At 44.5% G+C, this 22,840-nt stretch overlaps 1 long non-coding RNA gene across 1 annotated transcript; it reads left to right on the top strand.

The window, feature by feature from the left end:
* The first annotated feature begins 3,391 nt into the window (after positions 1-3,391).
* LOC115553347 (uncharacterized) lies at positions 3,392-18,190 on the top strand. The gene is made up of 3 exons (XR_003978448.1): positions 3,392-3,452; positions 15,441-15,500; positions 15,776-18,190. It is a non-coding gene; the product is annotated as an uncharacterized LOC115553347 (long non-coding RNA).
* The last annotated feature ends 4,650 nt before the right edge of the window (positions 18,191-22,840 follow it).

The following is a 22,840-nucleotide window of genomic DNA, read 5'->3' as shown; positions in this document are numbered from 1 at the left end:
AGATATTATTAATCAATGGCGTAAATATTGACGGTGCAACCGGTGCAGCTGCCCGGTAGGCACGGTCCAAAAGAATTGAACAGTGCTCGGGCAACGACTGATGACGTTTCACGAGTCCACGAGCACACGAGCACGCACAAGTACGCGAATTGAGAAACCTGTCTATAGCTGTGTTCGAAATCGTTCCCTATACACTCGTTCCCTATTCCCTATATAGTGTACATGGTATAGTGCACTATATAGGGAATAGGGAACGAGAATTCGGACACTACGCCCAACATTTCTAAACGTCATTTGCGTCAGTAAATGCGCCTGGTATTTGTGTGACGTGATGCGCCGACATCATCTAAACAAACCGGGCTGGAGGTTGTATTGATGTTGAATGTTACATTTCCTTGTTCAAGTTTTTTTAAATTAATTTTGAATGTTAAATCCCAAATAAATTGTTGACATTTCTAAACACAAGCCGGAGACTCCATCATTAAATGTATTCGTTTTCGCGGTTATTCAGCTTCTTCTTCTCCCCTGGAAAAATACAACCGCATTGCATTGTGGTATACGGGAGTAACATGTAGGGAACATCGTATGTACCCTATTTTAAGTTCACTATATAGTGCCCTATATAGTGGACCACTGAGAATTCGAACACCCTACAAAATGGCGTGCACCCTATTTAGTGCACTACATCCATGATAGGGAACGATTTCGAACACATCTTATGTGAGAAACGGCTTGGGCCTTTAAGAAACTGCCGTAAAGCAGTACCTCTGACAGCATGATAATGTGTGACGTCATCGGATGTTTTTAACGCCTTTTTAGAAAAGATACGTGACCTTAAAAAATGCAATATTCAGCTAAGTTTATTATCTTAGCCCCTCCTTTTGAACGCAACTTTCAAATTACTTGACAAAAAATTACATCGTGAGAAAAGTGGATTCTGAGGATAAAACCCCATAGGCTCCCATTCAATCTGGACTCGCCTGCGAGCGCCCCGCGTAGACAGAGATTATTACTGCAACCAGTCCAGAAAACCGGAACTAACCAGCGAGTGCCCATTCTCCTCATATTAGACATTCTCTGCTGTAGCTAAGTCATATAGTAATGATGTCGCCGGTGAATGTGTAATATCCTCTATCCTAAAGAATGGACCGATAGCTTTATAATCTTTAGGTTGGCTTTTACTGAACACTAGTCCGTACAATGAGTATGACATTCAACTGTCTACTACCACACTAAACTACCCAGTGCTTCACCTATGCATTGCTGCCACCTAGGGGACAGAACGGAGATACAATTCCCCAACTACTACAGTGACATGGGAAGGTCCAGTCATTAGTACTGTACGAGTATTTATTAGTACAAACCTGGCCACTGTAAGCTGTTTTTTTTCGTAGGATAAATCGGGGAATCTCATAAATATTCATGATATTTATGAGATTGATTGGCAGATGAAGGCGCTACGTGATTGGCTGGTGTGCGTTGGCTGGTGTGTTTGACTCAATGAGCAGATATCGACCACACCATCTGAGGTAATGTAAAGTAAAACATATTGGCACATATTAGCACCACACTTATGTGCCTTAATATCAGGGCAGCCCACAAAGGCCTCGGCGATGGAGCACCCCTAGCATATGACGGGGAGAAAGAGGAGGGCTCCTCGTTGTTTGGCCCAATGTGTGGTAGTAAACATGGTGGAACATACTAATCACACTGATTATTTTCATGATGATTCAAAATAATTGTGTGTAATGATGGGCTCTGTCATTATTGTCAAGATTATTAACTGTTTTAAGATGTTTGCAGTCCATGATGTCAGACACTAGTATAACCAGAGTGTAATTAATATTTCCTTGAGAGCATTTTAGGCCTCAGACTCTCTCTCTCTCTCTCTCTCTCTCTCTCTCTCTCTCTCTCTCTCTCTCTCTCTCTCTCTCTCTCTCTCTCTCTCTCTCTCTCTCTCTCTCTATATATATATATATATATATATATATATATATATATATATATATATATATAAATAAAAAGCCTGCACGTGATCCACCCTTCCCAAGAAATAAATAGGACCAGGGGTACCGACCCTATCCACCACCCAGGCCGACCAGAGGCCACCTCGGTCAGCCTGGGCACCAGGGAGGCCTGGGTGTGCTGAGGCCTGTTTCAGGTAGCTGGTTTAACTCTTGAGTTTAATCCTGCGCTCCGAGTTGGTTGACTCAGAGTTCAGGGTTGAAAAGAAACTCTGTGTTTTCGGTTTCAGAACAGGTGATCAGCGTTGGGTTAATCAACTCTGAGTATGTTCACTCTGGGTTGAGGGCGTGCCTGTTGACTATAAAGAGCCATCATCAATGGATCTCTGATAACATGATCAAACATGGACCAAAAGCGTAGATCCACTTACTTTCTCCCACGGAATTGGAAATTCTAATGAACGCGTATGCCGAGCAGTTACCCAGAGAGAGCTTGGCCTGAAATAGCTGAACAAGTCAATGCGTGAGTAAAATAAATTGGTAAAATAAAATAAAATAAGAGGAAAGTTTAATATCTTCCACTTAATCAATATGTAAATTGTGTGTATGTGTGTGTGTCAATTTACGCAACCCAGAATTGCCCCAAGAGGACTTGGCGGCAAATGAAGATGAAGTACAAAAATATAGTTCAAACAGGTAAACTAATGTTGAATTGAAATCAAATCAATTGTGCTGTTTTGCCTGCTGTACCTAATTTAACAGCTATATTCAACATGTGATGGGCCTATATTTAAGCAGTAAATGTAAGTATTACATTTCCCAGCCACCCCCAACACTGCCAATATTTAATAGGATTTAGATATATTAGAAGGCTACACCTAGGCAAAATGCATTATATATATATATATATATATATATATATAATGCATTTTGCCTAGGTGTAGCCTTCTAATATATCTAAATCCTATTAAATATTGGATATATATATATATATATATATATATATATATATATAGTCTTCAAAATAGCGCTTACTGAATATTAGGGTAACATTTTCCTCTATGTTAGCAAATCGAAAAAAAGCAGAGGCCCGGAAGACTGGAGGGGGTCCACCTCTGCAGCCCTCACAGAGGCTGAGGAGATGGCCCTCAGACAACAGAGTATGCGTCATGTGGCTGAGGGCATCCCTGGGGGGAGCTCCTCTGATCCCCCCCCCACCCCCCAGGATAGAAGTGCCTTTATAAGAGGTTGGTTATTCAAAATAATTAAATATGTACACGCAACCCAGCATGTTGCAAATTAGATGGGGCAATATTCTGCGGCTGCGCTCAAGTAATAATTTCACTGTCTAATCATCTTCTTCCAGTTACTGATGGCGTCATCGCCCTACTTGAACCAGATGCCCTCACCAACCTCCATGCAATTGTAACAATTCAAAAGATGCAAAAGGATGCTTTGGAGATCCACATTTTGGAACATAAGTTAAAGGTGAGTGAGGTGCAAACTGGGATACTGTTCCCTGCTCTACTGTATTTTCAGGAAATAAAGAAATCCTAGAGTAGTAAGTAGATTGTCTTTATTAGAACACGGGCTGTGGTGGGACAAGTTATTTTGTTGAACAGTTTACTCAAAGGGTTTTACTTCAGTGAACAATGCAGACGATTATGCTGAGCATGTGCATGTAGAGAAGAACAGCATCTGGTTAAAAGCAGTACCAGGGTCTTTTCTGCCTTGCATTCTTAAAATTAGTTTCTTGACTTGCATGCAAGTCAAGAAACTAATTTAATCTAATCTAATCCCTGCCGGCGATTTTCATTGGATTAGGAAATTATGGGCGGGACTATTTTGTCCCGCTCACGGACGCTCTGTCATCTACGGATACGAATACTTTTGCTACACATTTACCACCTAGGGGTGTTGCAAAACAACCTGCAAAAAACCCCACAGCTGAGACTTGCAGGAGCAGATTCGAGCAGTTGTAAAATGGTTTTGTGCTCGCTCATTAAAATGCTGAATTAACATAGCGTTCACAGATGTGCAACTTCTGATGCATTTGTTCAAATTTGGTTTTACGAATGCACACCTTTTGGGCATGTTCTCAGATTATGAAACACGGGTGTGCGAATGTGTTTTGCACCAACTGCGCTGCAATAATTGTAGCAAAAGGATTTGTGCACCTGTAACACAGATTAGCGTACTCGTAGACCCTATTTTGTGTTTACAATGGTATAAAAAATATATATTTTTTTTTTTACGACTACAAATGTACTGTTACACATTTGTGACTTTAGAGTACACATGCAAAATAAATATATACGACTTCAAATTTACTGTGACTTTAGTGTACGCATTCAAATTCTGCAGTTACAGGTGCTAAAGACTTTTGCTACAATAATACCTTCATACAAAACCAGCTACCTGAAACAGGCCTCTGCTCTGGAGCCCGACAACTCGGAACTTAGGCTGTTGAGTAGGGGCGTACCCACATGGGCCAGGGGGGGCCACGTCCCCTCCTGGCCCCCCGAGTATGACCGTTTCCTGAACGGAAATGGTCTAAAAGGAAATATATTGATTATTAGTTTGATCGAACTTTGACTTATTATTCTTATTCAAAGTGTTATACTTTGACCCCCCCCCCCCCCCCCCCATTCACGTAGCGCCTTCTGTTCTCCCAAGCCCCTCCCCCAGCTGTCCTGGTGATTCGCCACCCACTGATTGACAGGTAGAACATTCCAATACATGCACATGGAACAACTGGGATAACAGACAACAATATACATTAGTAAACACATAACACACAAATTCTTAAAGAGTCCCTGGGTCTCTACAATAAGATTTAAGTAACAATATTACCCATGATTTTATACAAATCTTTTTACTTTTTAAATCTTTTTATCTGATATTCTTTATGAATACATCATATACATCTAGTTTTGTATGGATAAAGCCTATATCATATGACTGGAAGGCTGGTTCAGCCTCTTCGTGAGTGGTTGATTCCTGTTTACTGTTTGCCAGACCTCCTCTGGGTGAAAGCTGTGGGACAGGAGTGCAGATCTTGGCTCAAGGCCCCCTCATCAGTCATGGATTTGCGTCATCTCCATTGAAACCTGAGTGAATGGCCCAGGGCTCTCTGTGATGGTGTGGTAGCCAAGCAATGCTGTGATAATGAACACATTTCAAAGGTAGAAAAAGTTGACACAGGCAAGAAGAGCAAGATAGAGTGTGTGTGAGTTTGTGTGTGAGCAAACGTCCATGTGTGTACATGTGTGTTTGAGCGTACATCTTAACATGATTCAGTAACAAAAGGTTTTCTCCAGAGTTTTCAGCTTTTATTGCTAGATGCTCAATAAATTCACCTGCGAAACTGGCCAATGCATGCTGATATGCACACGGTGTGAGCTCTGGTCAGGACAGCCAAGGCTTTTGTTCTCTTATTAACGGGGGCTGCATTGAGTTGCGTTCCAGTTCAGTTCAAAGCAGGTCTCACAGGCAGACCAGTAAACAAGCAACAACACTCCAAGGGTTGCATAACTGGGGGAAGTGTTGACTTCTACAAGAACAAATTCTCTCCTCCTTAATGTCCTGTTCTGCCATACTGAGCCTGCTTAATTGTAGTGCTGTGTCAGTGACTCGACAAAGACAGAAAAGATAGATGACATTATAACTAGATTAAGAGTAATTCACCTCCATCGTCATCGGTCAATCGACAGCTGCTTAGTGGTTGGGTGGGTGTCTAGTCAGAAAATAAGATTATATTAATATTCAAACAATAGCCAATCTATAACCTTAATCCCCTGAGGTGATTTGGAAATGTATAATTTCCTTTAAGGATTATTTTGCCACAACAACCCTTAAACTGATCTGTCTAAAGGCTTTGTCTGGTCATCTTCAATTAATGCTAATAGAGTAATAAACCTTTTGTGTCAATATTTCCTGTAAACACAGCAGTCAATCGCAAAACAAACCAGAAGTGCTACATCACTGGAGTCCAGCCAACATGTAAAAGGGCAGCATGTGACCTCCGGCTGTTTGCTTTTTCTCTGTGGGACCAATGGGATGCATTGTCCGCTTGGTCCGTGAGAGTAGAGACTAAGCAACCCACACACTGCTGCCAGAACAAGCTCTAGTCCAGACAGTAGGGGGCTTGTTCGGGGCTCACTCTATCTGAGGGGGAGAGGGTAATTATCGGCTCCTTTCACGCAGTGTCGCAACGCCCTTCTGACCTTTTTGAATGCCTTCATGGAGATATTTACATCAAAAACACTGTTCTATAATTAGTGAACTGTTGCCCGGTTTCCTCCAAACACTGCTTGTAGCTTCGTTGATGATGCATATTGTTGAGTTGATATGTCCTTAGCTCATAATAATAATAATAATATATAATGGATCGTTCTGGCAATGTTTGGGGGATGCATCTGTGTCTCTAAATGGTCCTAGATGTGATTTGTTATGAATATATATATGTGTTTGTTTAGGTAGCCTGTACGGTCATTAGTTTGGCGCTCTTGCAAAATAGATCTCAGTGACACATTTTTGTTTAGGGGAAAAAAATGTGACGCATCCAGAAGGCTTCCTTCTCCCGTTTCAAGTTTCAACCTTTGGCTGACATGTGAGAATTACATTGGGGTAAATGCCATGCTGACCAAAGAGCTGCACCAAAAAAGAGTGTTAGGCTAGGATTATGACTCGGGCCAGCGGGGCGTAAGATAAAGGCTACATGATTATCAGTAGGTGTGCCTGGTGACTGTTTGACTGTATAGGTCACACAGAGTGTAGAACACACACTCGCACACACTATAACTATCTTCCTCCGAAAAAGGGCACTTCTCATATTGGCGCCATTACCTAATTGCTATAGGAAGCATCCAACCCTAAGGGGGTTTTATGTTACAAATGGTAAATCATCCAAGTTATCAGTTTATTATTTGTGTCCTCTTTTAACTCCATTTATTTAACCTGCTATGAATACAAATTACATCAAGACAACGTTCTCCAGTCTCATCCCGGGTCATCCTAGCGATATAAATATCCGGAAAAGTTAGGACGCATCAACGGTACTCCTCTATGTCATTTATCACATTGCATTATGAATCATTGTGGTTTTATGCGTTTAAATGGGTTAATAAAACTACCAGCAACATCAGTGAATTGGGTGAAAAAAATTGAAAAAAAATTGAGTGATTAGCTCCACTCAGGCTTGCTAGCCAAAACAGAGGGGCACTGGTAGGTTTATGAGTGCCCTGGTTTCAAACTAATGCTAGAATTCCCGGATTTTGAACTTGTGCCACTTGCCATAATGTCATCCGCATATGATCTCAAATATAATCATTGAACGCATTATGTAATCATTGTGCTGCCTCTCATGCCCTGAGCCATTGCGGTCTTGACCTCCCCCTGACCCTTCAGCAGTGCTCCTTGCAGCCCTTCTCCCTCCCTTCTGACCCAGACCCCCGGGCTGTGGTCCAATCGGAGAGCTGCTGACAGTCGCTAGTCTATCATTAGGGATTAGTTCATCAGAACTGGAGTGAACACAATTCAAGCGCTGTGGAGAAAGTGACTCCTCATCCCTACATTCTAGGAGCTCAAATGTTACCGAGCAACATTTGTTGTCCAAGCAGGCAGCCTGTTTAGAGAGTAAAGTTTGTTTGTAAAAGTCCAAATGTCAAGGGATTGTTTACCTTTAAAGACTTGGAGACATTGTAAAGCTGTGTGCCTTGTCTGAGGATCAGAAAACGTGTATGGAGTGAAGTGTTGATAACTGAAGTCCACCATAGTTTATTTAACCTGTTGCGAGGTATTTGAACACACAAACACACACCCACACACAGAAGGCAAATCGCTTCCCATGGTGGTCAGTCCCCTCTCCTGTTAATCAGTTCTCTGGTGTCTAAGGTTACACCTACACTCACACACTCAGACACATCCATTGGCAGGCTTACCCTCTCTGCTCGTGCGACATACAGTCACATTAGTGAGTTGAGCAGACTGGCAGACCACACACAGGGGTGAGATTAATTATATATAGCAGGGTATTGGCGCCGTTTTGGTGTGATTCAATCCTGCCACGCGAACATGCAGTTCCTGTTGCCTTGAGATCGCATGCAGGACTTGTGACGTGATGCAGTCCTGCTCATTTACACTGTGCTTTATGTCAATTAGTCCCGTCATATACGCGGTATTTGACTCACTGACCGCATATTATCTATGTATGTATTTAGAAATCGATTGAAATGTTATATGGATGCGTTGGGTTAGGTTTACTCTGTTTGTAATTATAGTCCATTGTATTCTGCCCACTCTAAAATCGCCTAATGTGTTCTTGTTTGCTCTTGTTTCCTCTTTCTGCCCTTTCCGCAACACTGGCCAGCTAGCGCTACCTTCTTATTAGCAATGCACAATAACTTAACTTAACAATAGACAAGCACAACGAATGAATATAAATCAGTAAGACATCCCCAAAACCAGGCGACTGAAAAAAACTGTTCTCTGCAATGTGCTAATTCTCATGATACGCACTCCAGTATCCCATTGTCACAAAGTATGGTGCATTAATGGAGCTTCCAATATTAACAGTCACAAGTGACCCAACACATGACATCTCGTCTCTTCATCTCAGACTTCTGATGCAAGTGTGTGTGTGTGTGTTTGTGTGTTTGTTTTAATCCTGTCACCATGCAGTACGACTTTTTGTTATGACCTTGACCTGTGCCAGAACCTTCAGACCTCCCTAGAGCGGGTTGAAGGCGTGGGACATAGAGGGACGGGAGGACATGTTGTTCTGCTGGAGAGGAAAGGTCACAGCCCACTGTCTGGACCACTTAGCCTGGTCTGGGCTCAGCGCCAACGTCAACACCGCTTTGACCTTTATAATAATTCATGTTGTTGATCTTAATCGAACCGGTGGGAGTCTACCATTCACATCGATGGCTCTAGCTTGTTCCTTGTCATTCGAGCATGTACTTTGAAAGGAATCCTATTGCTGCACTGCTCACACTACACATGCGGATCGGAATGGTTTGATGAGCGTTGGATGAAGGTGGCAGATGGTTGACGCTAAAGGGATGCAGCATTTGTCATCGAGAGGGCAACGGTCACAGGGCTTTGGCATGCCATGGTCAGTCGACCTGCTTAGGTTTCTAGATTAATGGCAGCAGAATTCGGTTATTTTGCCAACTACATTCCTCTAACCATATCTCTGTCAGTCTGTGGGTCTCTCTTGAGCTCACTCTCTGTCTTTGTTTCTTGCCCTGTCGTCTCCCTCTCTGTCTCTGGCATCCAGCCCTGCGTTGGGCGTCTCATTAGGGACCCCTTTGTTCAGGGATTACTCTGGTTATATTTAACCTCACTTCTGCCTTTCCTTGATTGCAGAGGCAGTTGCTGGTGCTAGTGCTGCTTCACATAATCCCATACAAATCTTTTGGATACATTTGATGTGATCTCATCCCAGCGTGACAAGGTTACTGCCAAATTAACAAGATGTTGCTTCTGCCTTGCACTGCATCAAATCTGAACAATGTAGAACAGTGTGCAATGTAGAATCATGCCTCAGTTTATCAACATCCCGATTGCTTACCACGTATTAACATACATTCATCAATCATGAAGGATTATACGGGTTGTCATTTGGGTCACAATGGTCAAGCCCTTGTCGATGCTGGTGGGCTCTTGTTTTTGTTTGGCTTCTGGCCAACTCTGCTAGGTTACATTCTCTCTCTCTCTGCCTATCTCTGTTTCACTCCCCATGTGTTGTTGTTGGACCCCTGCCTCGGTTCGATCATCTGCTCCATAGGTGGTCTTCAATAATGGTGTGACATACTTTCTCCCAGCCCAAACATTCTGTCTGGAGAGTGCTGGAAAAACACCAAGCTAGAGGGTTAGTGTAAGTGATGGGGTTAGTGTGAGTGATGGGGTTAGTGTGAGTGAGAGGGTTAGTGTGAGAGATGGGGTTAGTGTGAGTGATGGGGTCAGTGTGAGTGATGGGGTCAGTGTGAGTGATAGGGTTAGTGTGAGTGTGAGTGATGGGGTTAGTGTGAGTGAGAGGGTTAGTATGAGTGAGAGGGTTAGTATGAGTGATGGGGTTAGTGTGAGTGATGGGGTTAGTGTGAGTGATGGGGTTAGTGTGAATGATGGGGTTAGTGTGAGTGAGAGGGTTAGTGTGAGTGATGGGGTTAGTGTGAGTGATGGGGTTAGTGTGAGTGATGGGGTTAGTGTGAGTGATGGGGTTAGTGTGAGTGATGGGGTTAGTGTGAGTGATGGGGTCAGTGTGAGTGATGGGGTCAGTGTGAGTGATGGGGTCAGTGTGAGAGATGGGGTTAGTGTGAGTGATGGGGTTAGTGTGAATGATGGGGTTAGTGTGAGTGAGAGGGTTAGTGTGACTGAGAGGGTTAGTGTGAGTGATGGGGTTAGTGTGAGTGAGAGGGTTAGTGTGAGTGAGAGGGTTAGTGTGAATGATGGGGTTAGTGTGAGTGATGGGGTTAGTGTGAGTGATGGGGTCAGTGTGAGTGATGGGGTCAGTGTGAGTGAGAGGGTTAGTGTGAGTGAGAGGGTTAGTGTGAGTGATGGGGTTAGTGTGAGTGATACGGTTAGTGTGAATGATGGGGTTAGTGTGAGTGTGAGTGATGGGGTTAGTGTGAGAGATGGGGTTAGTGTGAGTGATGGGGTTAGTGTAAGTGATGGGGTCAGTGTGAGTGATGGGGTCAATGTGAGTGATGGGGTCAATGTGAGTGATAGGGTTAGTGTGAGTGAGAGGGTTAGTGTGAGTGATGGGGTTAGTGTGAGTGATGGGGTTAGTGTGAGTGATGGGGTTAGTGTGAGAGATGGGGTTAGTGTGAGTGATGGGGTTAGTGTGAGTGAGAGGGTTAGTGTGAGTGATACGGTTAGTGTGAATGATGGGGTTAGTGTGAGTTTGAGTGATGGGGTTAGTGTGAGAGATGGGGTTAGTGTGAGTGATGGGGTTAGTGTGAGTGATGGGGTTAGTGTGAGTGATGGGGTTAGTGTGAGTGATGGGGTTAGTGTGAGTGATAGGGTTAGTGTGAGTGTGAGTGATGGGGTTAGTGTGAGTGAGAGGGTTAGTGTGAGTGATACGGTTAGTGTGAATGATGGGGTTAGTGTGAGTGATGGGGTTAGTGTGAATGATGGGGTTAGTGTGAGTGATGGGGTCAATGTGAGTGATGGGGTTAGTGTGAGTGATAGGGTTAGTGTGAGTGTGAGTGATGGGGTTAGTGTGAGTGAGAGGGTTAGTGTGAGTGATACGGTTAGTGTGAATGATGGGGTTAGTGTGAGTGATGGGGTTAGTGTGAATGATGGGGTTAGTGTGAGTGATGGGGTCAATGTGAGTGATAGGGTTAGTGTGAGTGATAGGGTTAGTGTGAGTGTGAGTGATGGGGTTAGTGTGAGTGATACGGTTAGTGTGAATGATGGGGTTAGTGTGAATGATGGGGTTTGTATGAGTGATGGGGTTAGTGTGAGTGAGAGGGTTAGTGTGAGTGATACGGTTAGTGTGAATGATGGGGTTAGTGTGAATGATGGGGTTTGTATGAGTGATGGGGTTTGTATGAGTGATGGGGTTAGTGTGAGTGATGGGGTTAGTGTGAGTGATGGGGTTAGTGTGAGTGAGAGGGTTAGTGTGAGTGAGAGGGTTAGTGTGAATGATGGGGTCAGTGTGAGTGAGAGGGTTAGTGTGAGTGAGAGGGTTAGTGTGAGTGATGGGGTTAGTGTGAGTGATACGGTTAGTGTGAATGATGGGGTTAGTGTGAGTGTGAGTGATGGGGTTAGTGTGAGAGATGGGGTTAGTGTGAGTGATGGGGTTAGTGTAAGTGATGGGGTCAGTGTGAGTGATGGGGTTAGTGTGAGTGAGAGGGTTAGTGTGAGTGAGAGGGTTAGTGTGAGTGATGGGGTTAGTGTGAGTGAGAGGGTTAGTGTGAGTGAGAGGGTTAGTGTGAATGATGGGGTTAGTGTGAGTGATGGGGTTAGTGTGAGTGATGGGGTCAGTGTGAGTGATGGGGTCAGTGTGAGTGAGAGGGTTAGTGTGAGTGAGAGGGTTAGTGTGAGTGATGGGGTTAGTGTGAGTGATACGGTTAGTGTGAATGATGGGGTTAGTGTGAGTGTGAGTGATGGGGTTAGTGTGAGAGATGGGGTTAGTGTGAGTGATGGGGTTAGTGTAAGTGATGGGGTCAGTGTGAGTGATGGGGTCAATGTGAGTGATGGGGTCAATGTGAGTGATAGGGTTAGTGTGAGTGAGAGGGTTAGTGTGAGTGATGGGGTTAGTGTGAGTGATGGGGTTAGTGTGAGTGATGGGGTTAGTGTGAGTGATGGGGTTAGTGTGAGTGATGGGGTTAGTGTGAGTGAGAGGGTTAGTGTGAGTGATACGGTTAGTGTGAATGATGGGGTTAGTGTGAGTTTGAGTGATGGGGTTAGTGTGAGTGATGGGGTTAGTGTGAGTGATGGGGTTAGTGTGAGTGATGGGGTTAGTGTGAGTGATGGGGTTAGTGTGAGTGATGGGGTTAGTGTGAGTGATAGGGTTAGTGTGAGTGTGAGTGATGGGGTTAGTGTGAGTGAGAGGGTTAGTGTGAGTGATACGGTTAGTGTGAATGATGGGGTTAGTGTGAGTGATGGGGTTAGTGTGAATGATGGGGTTAGTGTGAGTGATGGGGTCAATGTGAGTGATGGGGTTAGTGTGAGTGATAGGGTTAGTGTGAGTGTGAGTGATGGGGTTAGTGTGAGTGAGAGGGTTAGTGTGAGTGATACGGTTAGTGTGAATGATGGGGTTAGTGTGAGTGATGGGGTTAGTGTGAGTGATGGGGTTAGTGTGAGTGATGGGGTCAATGTGAGTGATAGGGTTAGTGTGAGTGATAGGGTTAGTGTGAGTGTGAGTGATGGGGTTAGTGTGAGTGATACGGTTAGTGTGAATGATGGGGTTAGTGTGAATGATGGGGTTTGTATGAGTGATGGGGTTAGTGTGAGTGAGAGGGTTAGTGTGAGTGATACGGTTAGTGTGAATGATGGGGTTAGTGTGAATGATGGGGTTTGTATGAGTGATGGGGTTTGTATGAGTGATGGGGTTAGTGTGAGTGATGGGGTTAGTGTGAGTGATGGGGTTAGTGTGAGTGAGAGGGTAAGTGTGAGTGATAGGGTTAGTGTGAGTGAGAGGGTTAGTGTGAGTGGGGTTAGTGTGAGTGAGAGGGTTAGTGTGAGTGATGGGGTTAGTGTGAGTGAGAGGGTTAGTGTGAGTAATGGGGTTAGTTTGAGTGATGGGGTTAGTGTGAGTGATGGGGTTAGTGTGAGTGATAGGGTTAGTGTGAGTGTGAGTGATGGGGTTAGTGTGAGTGATACGGTTAGTGTGAATGATGGGGTTAGTGTGAATGATGGGGTTTGTATGAGTGATGGGGTTAGTGTGAGTGAGAGGGTTAGTGTGAGTGATACGGTTAGTGTGAATGATGGGGTTAGTGTGAATGATGGGGTTTGTATGAGTGATGGGGTTTGTATGAGTGATGGGGTTAGTGTGAGTGATGGGGTTAGTGTGAGTGATGGGGTTAGTGTGAGTGAGAGGGTTAGTGTGAGTGATAGGGTTAGTGTGAGTGAGAGGGTTAGTGTGAGTGGGGTTAGTGTGAGTGAGAGGGTTAGTGTGAGTGATGGGGTTAGTGTGAGTGAGAGGGTTAGTGTGAGTAATGGGGTTAGTTTGAGTGATGGGGTTAGTGTGAGTGATGGGGTTAGTGTGAGTGATGGGGTTAGTGTGAGTGATGGGGTCAGTGTGAGTGAGAGGGTCAGTGTGAGTGAGAGGGTCAGTGTGAGTGAGAGGGTTAGTGTGAGTGATAGGGTTAGTGTGAGTGATGGGGTTAGTGTGAGTGAGAGGGTTAGTGTGAGTGATGGGGTTAGTGTGAGTGATGGGGTTAGTGTGAGTGATGGGGTTCGTGTGAGTGGCCCTCATTTATCAAACAAACATAGAAATTTAATTAAATTAATTAAATAATAGATTAAATGTAAAATTTCTGTTATCCAGCTTAAAACATTTCACATATATGCTATTGTTTGCATTGCATTAGAGTTATTTTATTCCGAATAAGGTGAAGAAAAAATGGTCCGACATGAAGCTCAGCACCAAAAAACGTGTTGCGGCTGTGAAGCGGGCCAAGCAAGAAACGGGAGGAGGCCGGTGCAGTGCGACTGCAGCGTAACTCACCGAGATGACTCTGACCATGTAGTGCGCCCTGATGTAGACGATGCCCAACGTTGCTTTTTTGGAAAATAAAAGAATCGTGCGTGCCCCCAGGCCATCGGGCTACCATGTTCAGGATTGACATTCTGGCATCGCAAATAATCTGAACATTAACTGAATGGTAGCTTTTGCGGTTGATGTACGTGTAATCATTAATAGATGGTGGCTTCATACGCACATGGGTATACTCAACCGCACCAATCACATTTGGAAACCTAGCAATAGCATAAAAATCCTGTTTGATTCCAGTTTGCTGATCGTTATTATATGGGAATTTAATATAATATTCGGAGAGGGACATTATAGCTGCCAAAACTGCTGGCATGGTTCGGCTAATACTTGGCTGGGAAATACCAGACCTGTCCCCGATCTCCCGCTGAAAGGTCCCGGTGGCCAAAAAACCTCAAGGTAGAGCACACCTGCACTGGCACAGGTATTGCGTTTGGTCGCCTAGTTTCTCGCCTTAACTGTGGCTCCAAAGCATTGCATAGCTCCATCAGGAGATGCCGTGGGAGACGAAAACGGCTCAAGAGCCATTCATCACTCTCCATAAAAAAATCGGCGCGGTCTCGAAAAACTCTCTCTCGTCTTAGACGTGCGTTGAGGTCCTCTAACAGAGCCAGATCTGCCATCGCTGAGACTCGACCACTTATTTGGCAAATCTTCTGTTTATATAGACAGCTGAATAAACATTTCACCTGTCACATTCTAATTATTTTCATAGCTATACTGTTTTTAATTAGGCCTGACTTTAATTGTTTGAACGGCTGGGCTAATTCCAATTTATTTAGTAATTAATACAGATGTGCAACATGGGCTACTTTGCTGCACTATTCATCAGTGAAATACCCGTATGTTGCGCCAAAAAAACTTGCGTACACGAGCTCAGACCTGACTTGAGATTTCATCGCATGAGCGTACGTCCATTTTACGCACGTTTTCTGTCGTACGCTCGTTTGATAAATGAGCGCCAGTGTGTATTATGAGTACTGATAAAATGGATGGACCATGTTCTTGGTGTAAATACTGTAGTTTGGTTAAACCAAAGTGGTTGCGATAATTTCAGCTGCTACAAAGATAACTAGGATCCGTTTGACGGTGGAAGGATCAGGGGTTGATTTATTTGAGGTAGAGGAGACAGCTACCGAAGCAGATTCAGTATAAACGACCTTGACCTGTGTCATTGTCAAAATGTTTTCAATGTAGACACATATTTAGAGATTTGTTGTATTATTAACTGCCTGTCTTTATCTTTACAGATATCTGGCACCTATACAAAAAACTGTGCTGGACCATTTTGAAACCACAGTTGTAATTGGGTTGGTGTTTGTTGTTTTTAATACTTCTTTGTAGCATAAGACTGTATCAGTGATGTATCTCAGCAAAACGTCCGTAAATGCTAAAGCTATGAATCAATTTAAGTTTGGCTCCCATTGCTGGCTTATGAGGCTTATTTTCCAAGACCTTTTTCTATTTGATATGTTTTTCTATGACTTATAAAAGCAACACTTAATTAGCAACCTTAGTTAACATTTAAAAGGTGAATAATATACTGCACAAATGTCAAAGAAACGATTGAATGATGTCTTCACAGGGCTGACACAAAGGCTGTGCGAGGATTGTGGTTGAAGACCAGCCGACCCGAAGACCCGTAGGTGTAAGGGGTCGGGAGAGGACCCAAATGCAGCACACGTAGGCAGGCAGACAGTCGGTAATGACCTTTATTTAACACGTTCTTTATGGACAGTTTGAAGATATGGGGTCAACTTGCAGGAGTCAGCACAACAGGCAGGTGTGCTTGGCAAAGGCAGATCCGTTGTTGGTAGTGATGGCCAAAATGAAAAGACTCTTCGGAGCACGTACCAAGCAAAAAGGGGAGTTCCAGATGAAGCTTGTGTCGAGGCTTGTGTCGTTCCCATAATAATCAAGTGACCAATGACAAACAAAGCCTCGGTTTATGAGGGTGACGTTTGAAGCTTCGTTTGGGACCCACGCGAGTCAACCCTCTCGACTCAGACAAGACTGTTTCGGAATGCAGTTCCAGAGTCTAGTTCACGGACAAAGCGTTTCTGTGTTACAAAATAAGAACTTTAATTTAGTATGTACATTGAAAGTAGCCTACCTAAGTTTGTTGGCGGCGGAAGGAAGGGTCGATCCCCGGGACAGAGACAGAGCAGGCAGGTCGGGGACAGGCAGGGTCGATACCAGGGAATCAGTCGGGAAAAAATGCTGGAGAGACTAATACGGATGACATAGGACAATCTGGCACTGAGTGAACTGAGAGGGGAGTCTATATACCGGATTGATTAGTGATCAGAGGCAGCTGAGCGCAAAACAGGTGAGGAGAGTTGGACTGATGATCGGAGAGTGGCAGGCAGGCAGGTGAGGAGAAGGGAGGGCCGGTGGAAAAACCCTGGTAGCTAAGGTGAATGAGATGACTGAGAGGGGAGCTCATGACAGTAGGATTGAATTAATCTGCATGTACCAGGTAGGACTGGACCAGCAGTGCACCCCTCAACACCCCTACAGCCATCAAGGTTGTCCCTCTCCCCTCCCTTGCATCTTCTCCTTGATCAAATTCTCTTCCACTTTGTCTTTCTTTTTGCCTCCATTTCTGGGTGATACGATGATGAGAGCAGTTTACACTTGCTTGACGTAACAGATCGAGGTAAAGAGAGATGGTGAAGATGACAAATGGATCTGTCATCTTCACCTCAGGGAAAGGGGTGCTGACGGCCAAGTCTCTGCTGCTAGAGCTAAACTATCCAAAGGCTCCGTTTGGATAAGATAATGGAGACCTGTGGGGTATACTACGAACCTCGCTGAACATACCCAGGCGCTCTTGGGAAAAACTGGATTGACAAACGAAACTCGCAATCAGACTTAAATGGTACTACGAAGCTCACTTAGGATTCGATTTGTCAATCCAGGTTTTCCGCTTTAGGGTCAATGCGCGTTCACATAAAAGGGGTGTATATCGCATAATTTTACTCACCTTTACAAACTCGATAGAATAAGAGCAGTATATTTCACTCAAGAGGAACAGATAGTCATAATGAACTCCTATGGGGAGTTCAATAATCAGATAACAGCTAGGGGCAACACAGTTGCACATAATAAGGCTTTGGGGGTGTGCTGGCAAAAAACAGGCAATTAAGTTTAAATTCGTAGATGAAAAGATTCTGCATGTTGTCTGAAAAAGTACTATGCCAAATGCAGAATTGTTTGTTATTAATCCCAATAGAGTGATGATGATTTCAAAATGCACATGGTCCACAGGAACACCCAGAAATGTTGACGATATAACCCGATAGATTTAGGCTCCGCTTACACGAGGACGCTTGCGGGTAAAAACAACCAAATATTTTATCTGAAGTGCCTTTCGTTTACATGGTGACTGCGTTTTCGGTGTTGTGTGATAGTGTATCACAGCAACACACTTTTGCGTCACCGTATGCACGCAGATTTCCTCATTCCCATCTGACCCTGGCATACCCAGTTGCTCACCCGCTTTTGATGCTGGTATAATTCTACCAAGCTAGGTGTGAGAAAGCTAGAATGCTTGGAAAGGGAACCAGGGGGGGGGGGGGGGGGGGGGGGAGCACCACAGGGTTGGGGTGAGGGTGAGTTGTACGATGATTGATAGCTAGCAAAGATAACTGATCCAACTCTGGTGTCCTCCTGTTAGCCCGTATAGAGCTCTAGACCTTCTATCGCGGGTCTCTACAAAAAAATCAAAATCATCAGTCTTCCTGCAACATACAGTATTCACATAAAGCACTTACAGAAGCACTTACAAACATCTTGAGGTTTAGAGAGGACATGATCAGATGACAATATTTATGTGGCTTCATTGAAAGAGCTGTCATTTGTTTTAGCAAACGTTAGTACGTACTCTCTCTGAGCACTGAGAGGGGGAGAGCATTGAGAGGGGAGAGCAGAGAGAGAGAGAGAGAGAGAGAGAGAGAGAGAGAGAGAGAGAGAGAGAGAGAGAGAGAGAGAGAGAGAGAGAGAGAGAGAGAGAGAGAGAGAGAGAGAGAGAGAGAGAGAGCACTGAGAGAGAGAGAGAGAGAGAGAGAGAGAGAGAGAGAGAGAGAGAGCACTGAGAGAGAGAGAGAGAGCACTGAGAGAGAGAGAGAGAGAGAGAGAGAGAGAGAGAGAGAGAGAGAGAGAGAGAGAGAGCGCACTGAGAGAGAGAGAGCGAGCGCACTGAGAGAGAGAGAGCGAGCGCACTGAGAGAGAGAGAGCGAGCGAGAGAGAGAGAGAGAGAGAGAGCGCACTGAGAGAGAGAGAGAGAGCGAGAGAGAGAGAGAGCACTGAGAGAGAGAGAGCACTGAGAGAGAGAGAGCACTGAGAGAGAGAGAGAGAGAGAGAGCACTGAGAGAGAGAGCACTGAGAGAGAGAGAGAGAGCACTGAGAGAGAGAGAGAGAGAGAGAGAGAGAGAGAGAGAGAGAGAGAGAGAGAGAGAGAGAGAGAGAGAGAGAGAGAGAGAGAGAGAGAGAGAGAGAGAGCGCACTGAGAGAGAGAGAGAGATAGAGCGCACTGAGAGAGAGAGCACTGAGAGAGAGAGAGAGAGAGAGAGAGAGAGAGAGAGAGCGCACTGAGAGAGAGAGAGAGAGCACTGAGAGAGAGAGAGAGAGAGAGAGAGAGAGCACTGAGAGAGAGACAGAGAGAGAGCACTGAGAGAGAGAGAGAGAGAGAGAGAGAGAGAGAGAGAGAGAGAGAGAGAGAGAGAGAGAGAGAGAGAGAGAGAGAGCACTGAGAGAGAGAGAGAGAGAGAGAGAGAGAGAGAGAGAGAGAGAGAGAGAGAGAGAGAGAGAGAGAGAGAGCGAGCACTGAGAGAGAGAGAGAGAGAGAGAGAGAGAGAGAGAGAGAGAGAGAGCACTGAGAGAGAGAGAGAGGAGAGAGAGAGAGCACTGAGAGAGAGAGCACTGAGAGAGAGAGCACAGAGAGAGAGAGAGAGAGAGAGAGAGAGAGAGAGAGAGAGAGAGAGAGAGAGAGAGAGAGAGAGAGCACTGAGGCAGTGCTCTCTGGTCGATATTTTCACCAAAATGCTCAGTAATAATCATTAACTAACAATTTACTTCCAATTAATTAAAAGTTCATTTAATGCTATATTAGTCATTTACTAAACGGTTTTCATGTTTCACTTTATTTCATCCCATACATGGGAAATTAACTTGTTACAGCAGCCCATGGAATATAAAATATGCAATAAAATAATAAGATAATAATAAGATAATACAAAATAATACAAAATAAAATACAAACAAAAAGATCACACAGTGATTACAATTTCATGCCATAAGGGCATTAGTGCACACGCCCAGGAGCTACACAATACATGAGGCCAAGAGGTGCCTCACTACAGAATAAATACTTAGTCACACATGTACAGTGGAAAGTCTACATTATTACATTCTTATTTAAAGTATTGCATTATTATTTAGGTGAAGGCATTTTTGGTTGCCCAATATTTCATACCAGATGTGTTAAAAGAGTCAGATGACAGATGGAATAAAAACATTCCTTCTTGCATGCTGGGTGTAATAGTCTCTTACTCAAGGAACTGTTGTGTGCTGCCTCTGTCTCGTGGAGAGGATCAGAGGAATTGGACCTGATGGATGCCAATTTCTCCAACATTCCTCCTCTCCCCTACCACCTCAACAGGCTCCAGTGTACAGCCTAGGACAGAGCCATCCCTTCCCACCAGGTGTGTAGTCTCTTCCTGTCCCTCTCAGTGGACCCACGACCCCGACAGACTACTGCATAAAAAATTACAGATGCAACAACAGTGTCATAAAAAGTCCTTAACAGCGGCCTGCACGCCCCAAAAGACCTCAATCTTCTCAGCAAGTGCAGACGACTTTGGCCCTTCTTGTACAAGGCATCTGTGTTATGTGACCAGTCCAGTTTATTGTTGAGGTGAGCCCCCAGGTATTTGTAGACTGATACAACCTCAATGTCGCCTCCCTGGATGTTCACTGGTGCAATTGGTGGTGCCTTCCGGCTGAAGTGAGGCCCGCCTCTCCCTATAAGCAGAGTACGCAGAGTGCGTAGGGCAGCAAGTACCTGGGGGGGGCAACAAAAATTAAAGTTTGTAAAAAATAAAATACAATTATTACATTATTGAGTGACAAAAATATATAAATTAGCTATGAAGTGGCCCACCGTTGTTTTTTCTTAATTGTATAACCTATCACTCAATTTCGGCAGATTTCTAATACATAAAATTTGGTAATTTTATGTATTTCGGTAGTGCACCAAAACGGCCAGCATCGGCCCTGGCTGAAGTCAATCTCCATCTCCTTTGTCATACTGGTGTTCATCTGAAGATGTTTTTTTCCACACCATTCAACAAAGCTGGTGATGACCCCCCTGTACTCCAGCTTATTCCCCTTTTTAACACAGCCAAAAACAATTGTTGGCTATGTTATCAGAGAACTTCTGGAGATGACAACTGTATGTAATGTATCTGAACAGAAAGGGGCACAGGGCCTTGTGGGGTCCCTGTGCAGAGTACCACATCCGAGTCACAGCCACGCAGCCTCACGTACTGTGGTCTGTTGGCGAGGTGGTCCATGATCCAGGCAGCAAGATGACAGTAGTTAACATGAACATTATTCCCTTAGTTACCATTATCCCCATTATAAACATGACCACCATGCTTATTACTGCATGCATTAACTCATGTGAATGAACGTTTTATTAGTGTACCTTTATTGTAAAGTGAAACCGCCTTGTTGAACCTAAGATTCAAATATTATTAAAGAATAAATCTTTAACAATTCTGAGATATCTGATGGTCACAATATGTATAGATATTTGAATGGATGGTCAGCCATTTCTTGTTGTGTTATTGGTTGATCAGAATATTCCTTCAGCCTCCTGAATGGATAGTTGTGAAACCTGCTCATTAACTACATCACACTGCAAAAAGCAAAGCAAATAACTTCAAGGACTCATTCAGCAGTGTTTTCGTCAGGAAGAGGTCAGCTTTTATCTGCATGTTGATACACAACACAGAGGCAATGTGTCTCTCAGAAGTAGGATGGGCACATGCATGGGGCCTTGGCTGTCTAGTAGTATCCACTAGGCAGCCTGAACAGCCAGCCACAGTCTATTTCGGGGTGCCTTGGATATGTGGGGACCTCGAAGGCTTATCTGGTGTTAGGTGATGGGAGACGATTGGCCCAGGGGATGACCCTGCAAATCACCACACAGGTGACATAATCTCCTGTTGAACACACCATAACATGGATTATGGTGGATTCTTTTAGTGTGTGTGTGTGTGTGTGTGTGTGTGTGTGTGTGTGTGTGTGTGTGTGTGTGTGTGTGTGTGTGTGTGTGTGTGTGTGTGTGTGTGTGTGTGTGTGTGTGTATGCATGTGTGTGTACTTGCATGATTTCCATCTTGCATCATGCATGTCAATATTTGTGGTTTGTTATGTTGATGCTCTTGCCATGTGTTTACCAGAAAGAGACTCCTGGTGAACCCTATCAGACTATTTATCTCTGGCTGTAAATCCTTTAAGACCATTAACAGAACATCGCTACTCAACAACAGTTCTCAGAACATGAAGATAAACACTTAGTGAACACATAAGACATCTGAATTCTTACACAAGCAACAAAATGTTGTTCTGCTGGATTGTGTGTGTGTGTGTGTGTGTGTGTGTGTGTGTGTGTGTGTGTGTGTGTGTGTGTGTGTGTGTGTGTGTGTGTGTGTGTGTGTGTGTGTGTGTGGCAGGGTGAGAAAAACACACACACAAACACAAACACACACACCCAGGACCCACACAAGGTACCCTTAGCATACCTTGAGATTTCAGGGAGCTTTTCTCCACCAACCTGTTAAATTTGATTATATGCATACAAGGCCAGGTGTGAGTGTGTTTAGCCATCACAAGACGTTTCAAGATCTGACTTGCCCTGTTACTTATGGACATCATAAGTGGGAGAGTCCATCCATTGGTAAGATGGATGGGCTGGTAGGCTTATCTATCCATCATGCATCCAAGTGGACAGAGGCGCCGCATCCCATTAGGCATACCAGGCAACTGCCTGGGGCCCCGCAATTGTTTGGGGGCCCCAGGCCACGGGGGGGGGCCCCTAGAGCAAAAAAAAAAAAAAAAAAAAATCGCTCCACCCCCCCCCCCGTAAACAATCGCTCCATACACCAACAATCGCTCCACACACACCCCCCCCACCCCCGTCAACAATCGCTCCACACACCAACAATCGCTCCACCCCCCCCCCCCCCCCGTCAACAATCCTCTGCCTAGGGCCCCCACACTACCTAGAATCGCCCATGCAAGTGGATGCCCACTTGTGATGTCGTCAAGTCACAGGATTTTGAAATGGCTAATCACACTTAGCTGGTGGTAAAATAGGAGCTCTTTAAACAACCCTCCATTTTGACTACAGTTCGTAAATGTCGATGGTTGTTAAATTTCATCCCTCCGTTCTGATGTGGAGGTGAGTGTAGCAGGATCAGCAGAAATGATAAGAGAACTGTCTTTGATTTTGGAAGCGGACACCGAGTGGCACTAGAAGGCCGAACACGGCTGCACAATCCGCAACCAGAACCTGTACCCTACCTCATTGTAACGTCAACAATCTTTGATTTTCCCAACAGTCACTATGTCAAATTAGACAA

Source organism: Gadus morhua, chromosome 1, assembly GCF_902167405.1.
Source record: "Gadus morhua chromosome 1, gadMor3.0, whole genome shotgun sequence".
NCBI classification, from domain to species: domain Eukaryota; kingdom Metazoa; phylum Chordata; class Actinopteri; order Gadiformes; family Gadidae; genus Gadus; species Gadus morhua.
The sequence above is the reverse complement of the archived record's forward strand: the minus strand, read 5'-3'. Positions and strand labels throughout refer to the sequence as shown.